Consider the following 13,275-nt stretch of genomic DNA (forward strand, 5'->3'; position numbering starts at 1 on the left):
ATACTCTTTTATGTATATATATATGTATATATACATATATATAATGTATATATATACATATCTCTATTTATATATATACATATATATATATGTATATATATTTGTGTGTATACACACACACACACACGCATATATGTATGTATGTATATATGTGTGTATGTATATATATGTGTGTGTGTGTGTGTGTGTATAAATATATACATACATACATATAATGTACACACACACACAAATATATATATATATATATATATATAGGGTAACCAAGTTGGTGTTGACTGATCTTCTACACGCTTCCTTTTTAATTACTGGAACACATGTTTCAATTACCGGAGAAAAACAAAGGTCTGTTAGGACCCATAGACATGGACCCATAAATGCAAATTCCAACAATAACGACTTCCATTTTCAATCAAGATATGAATGCTATAGATTCCAAAAGCATATAATTTATAGATCATATTGCAATACAGACATCTAGATAGTAATTTATCTATCACAACTAATACCAACACTTGATATAAAAGGAAAACTCAGCCATGACTAACAAAACATTATATTTCAGAGCAAAGGATCTTCCACAAATTACTCTTGTAAACCATACATGCCTCGCTAGTCAATATCACATACATGGCTAACTTGTTAGGACCCGAAGGCAACTGAGAGGGGGGGGGGGGTGAATCATTTGTCTATTAATATCGGCCCAAATATAACTTAATCAAACTTGATGCATAATATCGGTAAACTAAACTTAATGTCGGATGACAGTTTAACAATTAATAACAATACCGATAAAGCTTAATGCATGAAATAGAAAGAGAAGTCACATCCACAACACATAACACAAATATTTTTACATGGAAACCCTGTAAGGGGAAAAACCACGGTGGGAAACCTTACCCACAATCAGATGATACTACTGCAGATAGTATGTGTGTACAAATGGGGTATGCACATGCAAAAAGGCCAACTGCCTAGAGCTCATTGCTCAATCACAAAATGAGAGTCACACTGACTACAATTGGATGGTTAAATCCAATGATAATGTACTGCTCAAAATAGCATCTTCATATGCTAGATTCAGTACCAGTTAAGCTCTTGATTATCTTCTTCAAAAAATTCCTTTAATCTTCAAATGATGTATGCATGAGTAGCTCTACTTATATTCTCATATACCTTATTACCTTCCTCTACCACTATAATGTTAATCTCACAAATGAGATCTTACATATATACCAAAACCTAAGACCAAATGTGTAGGTCAGCTCACTAAGAATATTATAATTAAATCAATTACAAATGAATCAATATGCAATGCATCATGTTAGCTCAATGTATTTACAATAATAACCAATTAATAAATTATCTCCATAACGTGTCATGTTGATCTGGAATAGATAACACTTGCCGGTCCATGACCTAGACCAATTTGTTGGTAATGGCAAATATACCAACTTGATTAGACCAATAACCAAATCACCAAAACCAAGTGTCCAAACCATGTCTTCGACGTAATAAAGTAATCTCCGGATGATAACAAGTCATACTCTATCTCGGTGAACAATATAACCTATCGGTAAACCAGATACCAGTGATTGTGCATAAGTCACTGAACATTCTGGTGAACATAACTAAAGATCTTCAGAAAGATAGGTGCTAATAAGTATTGACAAGTGTTGACATCAATGAAAAAACCAATACAACACATCCATAATACCAACAATCTCCCCCTTTGGCATTGATGGCAACACAAGATGGAAAAACCATCTAATTGCCAAAGCAGAAATGCCAAAAACCAAAAACCAACAATCTCCCAAAGAGATCAATTACCAAAAATCAAAATACAGATGCAAAGAGTAACAATCTCTCCCCCTTTGAATAATATCTCAAAAGATAATGTGTTTTTCCATAGATATCTCTCCCCTTTGACATCAAATACCAAAGCAATACAAAAACTAGATACAACCAGTTCATAGAACTAATTACAAATACCAATTGTTATAACCAACTACTCCCCCTGAGAAGTATCTCTCCTTCATAAAATCCAGAAAAAGGTTTCTTTGTTAATTTTTGTCGGTTCAATGTCATTCTCCAACTGTCTAAGTCTCTACCGGTGAGGGTATTACCCCAAGCTGCTCTCTGAGATATTCAAAAGTTTCCTTAGGCAAAGGCTTAGTAAATATATTTGCAATCTTTTCTTTAGTATTCACATAAACCAATTTCACTTCTTTTGCTTCAACATTCTCTTTCAGAAAATTGAATTTGATAGAAATATGTTTAGTTTTGGAGTGAAATACCAGATTCTTAGATATATCAATTGCTGCCATATTATCACAGTAAATAATTATAGGTTCTTTGCATTTTACCTTTATGTCCTTCAACATTTGTTTAATCCATAATACCTGAGTACAATTAGTTGTTGTTGCAAAATATTATTATTCTACTATTGATAATGATGTACAACTCTATTTCTTGCTCAACCATGAAATCAATATATTACCAAGAAAGAATGCTCTGTCGGTGGTGCTCTTTCTGTCATCTATATCTACCCAATTAGCATCTGTGTATGCAAATAAATCAAAATTTTCATCTTTAGGATACCATAAACCAAGATTTGTTGTGCCTTGTAGATACCGAAAAATCTTTTTTACTGTTGATTCATGATTTTCCTTAGGATTACTTTGAAATCTTGAAACAATACATACTGCATTCATAATATCAGGTCTTGTTTGTGTCAAATACTATAAACCTCCAATAATAGATTTATATCTTGTCAGATTAATAGGTGTTGAATCATCCTTCAATGATAGTTTGTTAGTTGTAGTCATAGGAGTACTTGCCGGTTTAGAGTTTTCCATACCAAATTTCTTTAGTAATTCCTTCAAGTACTTTTATTGACATATGAATATACCTTTATCATTCTGTGAAATATGCAATCCTAAGAAGAATTTTATCTCCCCAATCATAGACATTTCAAATTCTTCCTGTATCTTATTAGAAAAGTCTTTACACAATCCATCTTCTCCTCCAAAAATTATATCATCAACAAAAAATTCAATAACCAAGATGTCATCATTAGTCACTTTGAAATATAAGTTGTTGTCAGCATTACCTTTAGTGTAGCCAAGCTTCAAAAGATATTTGTCCAATCTAGCATACCAAGCTCTAGAAGCTTGCTTCAATCCATTTAAAAAGTTTTCCTTAACTTGCAAACCATATCTTTGTCATTTGTCAAAGAAAATCCATCAAGTTGTTCAATGAAAACTTCCTCTTCAAGATCACCATTAAGAAATGCACATTTAACATCCATTTGATATACTTTATAGTTCTTGTGTGCTGCAAATGCTAGGAATAGTCTAACTACCTCAATTCTAGCTACCGGTGCAAAGGTTTCATTGTAATCAACTCCCTCTTTTTGTGAATATCCCTTACACACTAATCTTGCTTTGTTTCTTATTACCTTACCATCTTCATTAAGTTTATTTCTGAATACCCATTTAGTTCCAATTACATTTTTGTTCTTAGGCCGGGGAACCAATGTCCATGTGTTATTCTTTTCAATTTGTTCCATTTCATCTTCCATAGCCTTAATCCAATGTTTATCTTCACATGCCTCATTAACTGATGCTGGTTCAATTTGAGAAATTAGACATACCTGTTCATTTTCCAGTCTTCCTCTTGTCATAACTCCTTGGTGCTTATTCCCAATTATCTGACTTTTAGAGTGATTCAATCTTACATACCTAGGTGTATTCACTTGCTGGTGTTCTTCAGTCACTGTGGAATTCTCTGATGATGCTAGTGTGACTGGATCAACATTATGTACCGGTGCATTATGTATAGGTTAATTTGTGATTATCTCAACTGCCGGTTCAGAATCCATAGACCTTGAATCTTGTCTAAAGTGTTCATCAATCTTCACATTTGCACTCTCAATGATTTTCTGCAATCTTTTATTAAAACATCTATATGCCTTGCTCTTAGATGAATAACCAAGAAATATTCCTTCATCACTTCTAGGATCAAATTTACCAATATACTCATCTCTCCTAATATAACATTTGCTTCCAAATATTCTAAAATATTTAAGAGTAGGAGTATTACCAAACCATAGTTCATGAGGGGTCTTAGCGGTTTCACCTTTGATGTGAACTTTGATGAATGTGTAAACCGTTGTATTCACTGCTTCTCTCCAATACACATGAGGTAGGTTTTCTTCTGATATCATGCTTCTAGCTGCATCTAGAATAGTTTTGTTCTTCCTTTCCACAACTCCATTCTACTGGGGTGTCCGAGGTGTTGATAGTTGTCTTCTGATTCCATTCACTTCACCGAATGTATTAAATTCCTTAGATGTGAATTCACCTCCTTGATCTAATCTTAAACATTTGATTTTCTTACCGGTTTCATTCACTACCATTGCCTTGAATAGTTTGAATTTCCCAAAAGCTTCTGATTTCTCCCTGAGAAAAGTAACCCAACACATTCTAGAATAATGATCAATGATTAGCATAAAATATCTATCTCCTTGTAGACTTCTAGTTCTTGCCAGACCACATAAGTCAGTATGAATTAAATTAAGAACATTATTGTATTTCTCTAGAATACTCTTGAAAGTTGTTCTAACTTGCTTTCCAAGTTGACATTCCTTACATACCAGATTGTGAGGTTTTATAATCTTAGGTAAATCCCTCAATGCCTTAGTTGTTATTCAAGTGAAAGATATTACCTCTAGTCTGATTACCAGTTGCAATTTCCAAACCAGTTCTATTCATGATTTTGCATTTACCATTCTTGAATTGTAACTAAAATCCCTTTTCAACTAATTGACCAACACTCAAAAGATTATTCTTTAAACCTTTAACATAATAAACATTTTCAGTATTGTGCTTACCATCAAAAGATATAGTGCCTTTTCCTCTGATCAAACAAGCTTTATCATCCCCAATTCTTACTAGACCTCCATTGTATTCCTGAAAAAGTCAAGAATTTACTTTCATCACCAGTCATATAATGTGAACATCCGGAATCAATGATCCATTCACCTGTTTCTTCAATTTTAGCTATCGGGGCCTACTCTACTGGTTGATCTTCTGTTATTGCAACAAAAGCCCATCCATTGTCTGTCGGTTCCTCATCAAAATCATCAATAACTCCTTCATCAACATAGTAACATGATTTGTCTCTATTCTTCTTAAATCTGTATCTCTGATATTTAGGGTTAGGCTTATATGTTCTTTTAGCTTCTTCTCTCAATCTTGCATGTTTATCAGGATATCTAGATGCCATATGACCAATTTTATTGCAGTTAAAACATTTAAATGGTGCTTTACCTTCATACTTACTTCCAACTGGACCATTAGGGATTTTCCTTGCAAATAGTGCTTCAAGTTCTTCAAGTTCTTCATTTTCTCTTCTAATATTTTCAAGTTCTCTTGCATAAAGTAATTTCCAATCAGATTTCTTAGATGATGATGATGATGTTGTAGATGATGATGCTTTGAAAGCTAAATCCATCTTAATTGTAGCAACAAGACCAAATTCCTCAACTTCAAAAGCTGAAAGTTTTCCAACCAAGGTATCTCTAGATACTGATGTATTAGGCATTGTTCTTAATTCATTGATATCAATTACTTTCATTTTTTTATGTCAGTGGCAATGCTCCTAAAACTTTAGAAACAATTTCATCTTCATTTAAGGATCCTCCACAACATTGTATACCCAAAAAAATTTCATTAACTCTTTCCATAAAAGCATAAATTCTTTCGTCTTCTTCCATTTTCAGATTTTCATACCTAACCTGGAAGCATTCCAGTTTTGCAATTTTGATAGTGGTATCACCTTCATTCAATGTCTCCAATTTATCCCAAATAGCTTTAGTAGTAGATCGGTTTGATAATCCCATGATTTTTTGATTTGACAATGCGCTCAAAAGTGCTTCTCTTGCTTTGCAATCATTCTCCTGATCTTTAGCCAAGTTTGGTGGATTAGGTTGACTCTATGTAGGACCAACATAACCATTCTTTATAACATCCCACATGTCTCTTCCAATGCAATTCAGATGTGTCTCCATTTTGATCTTCCATATACCATTGTTGGTTCCATCAAGTTTCAGACTGTCCTTCCTGAAATAGTTAGTTGCCATAGAATCTCCTCAAGCTGTTAAAATTATGCAAAAAGAGGACTTAGCTCTGATACCAATTGTTATGACTTGGAGGCAACTAAGAGGGGGGGGAGGAGGTGAATCAGTTGTCTATTAATATCAGCCCAAATATAACTTAATCAAACTTGATGCATATTACCGATAAACCACACTGAATGTCGGATGATAGTTTAACAGTTAATAACAATATCGGTAAAGCTTAATGCATGAAATAGAAAGAGAAGTAACATCCACACCACATAACACAGATATTTGTACGTGGAAACCCTATAAGGGGAAAAATCACGATGGGAAACCTTACCCACAATCAAATGATACTACTGCAGGTAGTATGTGTGTTCAAATGGGGTCTGCACATGCAAAAAGGCCAATTGCCTAGAGCTCACTTCTCAATCACAAAATGAGAATCACACTGACTACAATTGGATGGTTAAATCCAATGATAATGTACTACTCAAAATAGCATCTTCATATGCTAGATTCAGTACCGGTTAATCTCTTGATTGTCTTCATCAAAAACTTCCTTTAATCTTCAAATGATGTTTGTAGTACCCCTCTTCGTTTGAACTCATTAGACTCATATTTTATTATTGTTTACTTTTAGTGGATACATTACCATGATGTGTTATTCAGACATATGACATTATTTCATGCTTTATCTGGATATGAGATGCATAATTTATTTGTAGCATTTCAGTACTTGTGATTTATGGCATTTTATGGATTATTGCTATGTACTGACACTTTACTTTATCTATGCAATGTGTAATTATATGTTGTGTGTCTACGAGTGTATTGGATGCAAGGGGACAATTTTCCTTCACTCACTCTAGTGAGACAGGGAACATCGCAATTCTCCTTCATCGGTGTGCATGTCATGTTTTCTATATTGTATATATGCATGTGTAGTTTGGTGATGCAAGATATTGTAGGTACAAGTATCGAGTAGGTACGGGGTATCGTCTCCACCTGGCTTCACAGGTATGAGCGTGCCTTATATTTGTCTGATGGAAGTGGAGGAGGTAGTAGTTGACCCTATTTTACCAGTTACACTCTTGTGAGTGTCATCAGTTGGTTGTCCTATCAATTGGTTCGGTCTTCGTATTTTGTTGTTTGACCTTTTTATGTGTCTTTCCTTGGGGTTTTCTTAGTTTGTGTTTAGTGGTTTTAGTTAATTAATTAAATTTATGGAGTTATCTCATAGTTGGTATATTTGGAATTATGTATTTTATGCATTGAGATTATAAATTTAACTAATTAAAAGAAATTATTAAATTAGATTGCAAGTTGCATTGTATTCAAATTATATCTTATTTAAATTTTAGTGAAAAATAAATTAGATTAATTTCATTTATTGTTTCCTAGAAATTTAAATAAATAAAAGAATACAAGAATAAATAAATGAATAAAAGAATAAATTAGAATTAAAGTATTGCTTTAATTTCTTTGTTTAGAGAATTAATTAATTTGCATGAGAAAAGAAAAGAAAAAAATGATTTTTGCTTATTGCATGTTAATTTATCCCTTTGTTAGGAATTAGAAAAGAAAAGAAAATTGCTTTTATTACTAAAATTAAATATTATATTTTGTGGAAAAATATATGCAACCTAAAATTTAAGGTTAAAAAGAATAGATCTTTCTCTTTTTGGTACACAAGAAGGAGGCATAGATTTTGGGGAAGAAAAATTAATTTGGAAGCAATATTTTGTTGAAGAAGAAATTATCAGAGGATTGCTAGAAGAGGGATTGGCTTGGAAAACTGGTACAGGACTAAGCTCTTCCACGTGAATCTTCTAGGAAAGCTATACAGGTTGGGTGGCCTCTTCTGGTTGTTTTTAAAGAACATATTTTACTTCTTCCCTCTTTCTGAATGATGTGTGTGTATAATATTTGTCAAATCCAAAACCCTTTTCTGGTTACTTCATGTTCTTGGCTAAAATTCATTCCTGAAATTAATTTTAGTTTATGGAAAGAAGTTATTTTCTGAGTGTTTGTAGATTAAATTTTGTGAGGTTTTGGAAGAATTATTTTGGCAAAATCTTGCCAAGATGTTTTACTGTGCTTAAAAGTTGCAAGTTTTGGTAGAAATGGGTTTTACCAGAGAAAATATTCCCTCTTGTTTGGGTTGGTTTCAATATTTGGCTATGGTTGTTCTGTCAATAATTGTACATCTTTGTGAAATTATTTAGTTACTATAGAAATAAATTTATTGTGTTATTAAAAGTTAAGGGAAATTGTTATATTATATTATTTTGGAGAAAATATGTATTAATTAAATTCCTTGGAAATAAATTTTATTGGAAATAAATTTTGTGGGAAATAAAATTTACTGTTTTTAGGTTATTGAGTTTTAAAAAAACATTTATTAAAAATATATATATATATATATAAAAGCATGTTTGGGAGGGTCGGTAGTACAGCTACCGTGCAGTAGCAGGGAGTATATTTAATTCGTTTTCCCCTGGTTAAAGTTTGTGCATTCCAAATATGGTATAATCGGGTTTCGTGCCTAGAGTTATAAAATCCAATTTTTAATTTATTTATTTATTCTATATATATATATATATATATATATATATATATATATTCATATAATTATATTATATTATTATATACATATAATTAATTCAGAATTTAGCTATTTTCAGAAAAGCTTATAATTTAAGATTCTATATTTATGCTTGGAAATACATTAGGAGATTAATTTTCATGTGATTTATTTAACCTTATTGGACAAATGACAACATTGATTTCCTTGTATTAATATAGTTGTATTTTCTTATTTTCTAGAAAACCTTTAATTGCAAGTATTTTATGCTTTTGGCTATTTAAAAGAAAAGATTGTCTGAATTAGGATTTTGTGTAAATGGTATTTGCAATCAAGTTTAATTTCATTGTAATTCTGGTTGAGTTGTTGTTATGTCATATGTTGATATATCCCCTTGGTCATGTGTTGTTGTATAACCCTGTTGATGTGAGCCATTGTGTGTTATGTTTCCAAATGGTCAATCCTGGGTTAGTGATTGTGTATCCTTCACCTGTGGTTTGTTAGGATTAGATATAGCTGTCAGTTTTGCCATAGAGATCTCGTAGAGAGACCTTTCCTGTTAGTGTCCTATGAGAGAGAGTGGTTTTCGAGCGGGGGCCGCACCCGAAGTGGATGGCAGGATAACTCCACAAAAGTCAATTAAGAAGTGATAACCTAATAATTGATTAGGGGGTGGGTAGATTAAATATTAATTAAGATAATGTGCCTCGCACATGGTTGAGTGCTTGTATAGGCTCAGGATATGGTGAGAAGGCCTGGAATGGAAAACCTATCACCTTGTCTTCATGAAAGGATAGGTAGGGTCTACATGAGGCTTAGATGGAGCCGAAGGTTCGAGAGAGGTTACCAGGATAACCCAGGATGGGGGCCGGGACCTATGGAGGCCTACTAGGGTAACCACCTTAAGCCATGCGATGACACTCTCTCCTTAGAGTCACTAGTGTTTGTGAGTTGAGTCACATGGATGTTTGCAGAGTCATGTAGTTCTATCGTACTTGTCTTATTTTTCTTGCTTGAGGGTCTTCTACTATCTCCTAGCACGGTGGGGTGGTTCCATTTCAGGATCACATGGTCAGGTGGTAGTGCCACTTCCCATCGGATGTTTTGGATTGTATCTTCAAGCGAGGAAAGGCTTCGCTGGTGTTTCTTGGTTTGTGGTTCATGTACCAACTCATGTACCAGCTCATGTTCGTGATCATTCTTCGGTGGAGTCCTTGTGGCCATTGTATCAAACAATTATGTAACCTTGACATTGTAACTTTGTAGTTTGTGGTATTATTGGAAGCCATGTATTTATGAATATTGTAATATTATATCGGTGGAATGTATGTAAATTTAGTTGCTTTAATCTTTTGTATATATGATCTATGGGAAAATAAATGCATTGGAATACTTTGATTCTTTCATTATGGAATTTTTGATGTATGTGTAGGTTTTATCTTAAGCATTTAATTTTCCTAATTGGATGGACAATTGGATTAACCATGGTGTTAATATAATCTGCAAATTTTATCTTCGTTGGTAACCCTTAGGAAATCATGTGTTAGACTTTGCTTGTGTTATTAAATGTGCTATTGTTATAATTAATGCACTTAATCTTTAAAAAAAATATATATTTCACCCTTTAGTTGCCTAGTTGTGTTGTTTTTCTTTAGGGTTCTTGGCGGGGCATTACAATGTCTGCGTGAGTAGCTCTACTTATATTCACATATACCTTATTACCTTTCTCTACCACTATCATGTTAATCTCACAAATGAGATCTTACATATATACCAAAACCTAAGACCAAATATGTAGGTCGGCTCACTAAGTTACAATTAAATCAATTACAAATGAATCAATATGCGATGCATTATGTCAGCTCAATGCATTTACAATAATAACCAATTAATAAATTATCTCCATAACGTGTCGTGCTGATCTGGAATAGATAACACTTGCTGGTCCATAACCTAGACAAATTTGCCGATAACAACAAATATGCCAACTCAATTAGACAAATAACCAAATCACCAAAACCAAGTGTCCAAACCATGTCTTCAACATAATCAAGTAATCTCCAGTTGATAACAAGTCATCCTTTGTGTCGGTGAATAATATAACCTGCCGGTGAACCAGATAACAGTGATTGTGCATAAGTCACTAAACATGCCGATGAACATAACCAAAGATCTTCAGAAATATAGGTGCTAATAAGTGTTGACAAGTGTTGACATCAATGACAAAACCAATACAACACATCCATAATACCAACATATCTTCCACTGCTACTCAATATTACATACATACCCGACTTCCATTGCTGCTCAATATTACATACATACCTGACTTCCACTGCTGCTCAACATCACATACATCCGGTCCTAATAGGATCATAGGGTTTGACATTAATGGCAACATTCACACTGCTAGAATTTTGAGTTTGTTGGTATTTTGCATCAATATTGTATTAATGATATGTTGTCATTGATGTCAATTGAACTAGTAAATGGTATTCATGTTATTGTTGGTATTGTTGTTTTTGATATTGGCTAGTAACCGGTAAGAAGAGATTTGTGCAAGATGTTGTAAACCTGTATGTTAAGTTTGTTGTTTGAGCCGGTGTAAAGGGTTAAACCTTTCTATGTAATGTAACCGATAAACCCTATCAGCCATTAAACCCTAACCAACCAAGTTTGATGGTTTATTATCTAATTAGCATTAATGATGGAGACACGTGTGATCATTTGATTAAGAAGATATTCAAATTGTTTTGGCGCATTTGTTCTTGTCTAGGGAAGGAGCAAAGTGAATTGCATCTAATGCACAATGTGTGAAGAGTTACAAAGTCCAATAGAGCGATGATCATGGAGTGGTTGAAATTGTCTTGAAGAATGTGAAGAGATTGTCATGATTTTTAATAGTCAAGATTGTACTAACTTGTTTGTAATCTCGATGATGAGAATAAGGTTTTTGTTGTGCTACCGACCTAATTGATTTCTATTTAAGGTTGATGAAGTTGTTTGTTAAGGTTGTTGGCAAGGTTGGTAGAAAACCTGTTGAGTGTGTAGTTGCCAAACTGATGAATGGATCTGCACTTTGAGTGAAGGTAGACTAAAGGTTATAGAAGGATCTGATCAAGCAAAAGTAGTGCTATTCACACAGATCAACAAAACTGTTGTTTTCTAACAATTATAGAAGAAGTTAAATCCCTTAACTAGGTAAGCTCTAACAAGCTTGGTTATTCATTAAATCCTCTAATAAGGTGGTCCATTAGCTTGGATTCTTAAATCCTCCAGCGAGGTTACTCCTAACAGGGTATTGTGCTTCTGACAAGGCATATTTGTAAAATCCCTTAACAGGGTGATTCCTAACTGGAATTAGTTCTTAACAGGACTTATTGTAAAGCTCTAACAAGCTTTGGCTCCTAACAGGTTTAACTTTGAAAGAGTTTAGATAGCTATCCTTGTGAGTCTCATCTCACCATGGTTTTTACCTATTTGGGTTTTCCACGTATAAAGATTTATGTCAAGTGGTGAATGTTTTTGTGGTTGTGATCCTATTTGTTGATTTGGTTAATCTCTGATAAGGCATGTTAAGTAGAAGCATTGAGACATGAATATGTTAAGTTATGATTAAGCATTGTTGATATTCATTAGATTGAATTTGTTTACTGTTAGAGTTGTCATAACAGTTAAACCGATTGATGTCAAGTATTCTTATGAATATTGATCTTGACTGAGATATGATTACTTTGTTTGACTGAGTTTGATTTTGGGAACTTTGTATCAGTTTTTCAGTATATTGATTCACCCCCCCCTCCTCTCAGGATTCTATCAGATACTTATTCTTTCATCATACCATCACACACAAATCTAACATAGATTAAGTTGTATATTGTGTCAGATTTCATTTCAACTAGTGTCATTGTATGATTATTTCATCTTCCATGGAAACTAAAAGGAAGGGCCTCTATATAAAATATTTATGATAATCATAGGTTTTAATGAGTTGTGAACATAGTTAGCTTCTCTATTGAATCAGATGTAAGCATTAAACAATCATTTCTAATTAAAAATATTGGTGTATCACCTTCTATTAGCCTTATTATTTTTAGGCCAAGCAAATCATTCTCCCTTTTCCTCATCAAATTCATCAGTTTCCTAAGAAATCTAAAGGAAAACCAACCCATAATTTGGATATTGATCTTCACAATAGGCAACCCATGGCATGAAGATCATTCCATGTTGCACAAGATATCTAAACTCTTGAGTTTGGTGTATGGTGTAAATCCTTGAGATAACAGTTAAAAATAAGGATGGTATAATGAGGATTGTGTAGATTATAGAGCCTTTAACAAAAAGACTAGCAAAAAACATTACCCTATTCCTAGGGTAGACAAATTGATTGATTAAATTCATGGAGACAAATACTTCTCTAATATAATATTATAATTTTAATACCACCAAATTATGATGAGTGAAGAATATATCCCCAAAACCACCTTTAGATGTCATTATGGACACTTCAAATTTTTGGTCGTACCCTTTGGGTTGACCAATGGCCCACAACATTCTAATCATG

Source organism: Cryptomeria japonica, chromosome 6, assembly GCF_030272615.1.
Source record: "Cryptomeria japonica chromosome 6, Sugi_1.0, whole genome shotgun sequence".
NCBI classification, from domain to species: Eukaryota; Viridiplantae; Streptophyta; class Pinopsida; order Cupressales; family Cupressaceae; genus Cryptomeria; species Cryptomeria japonica.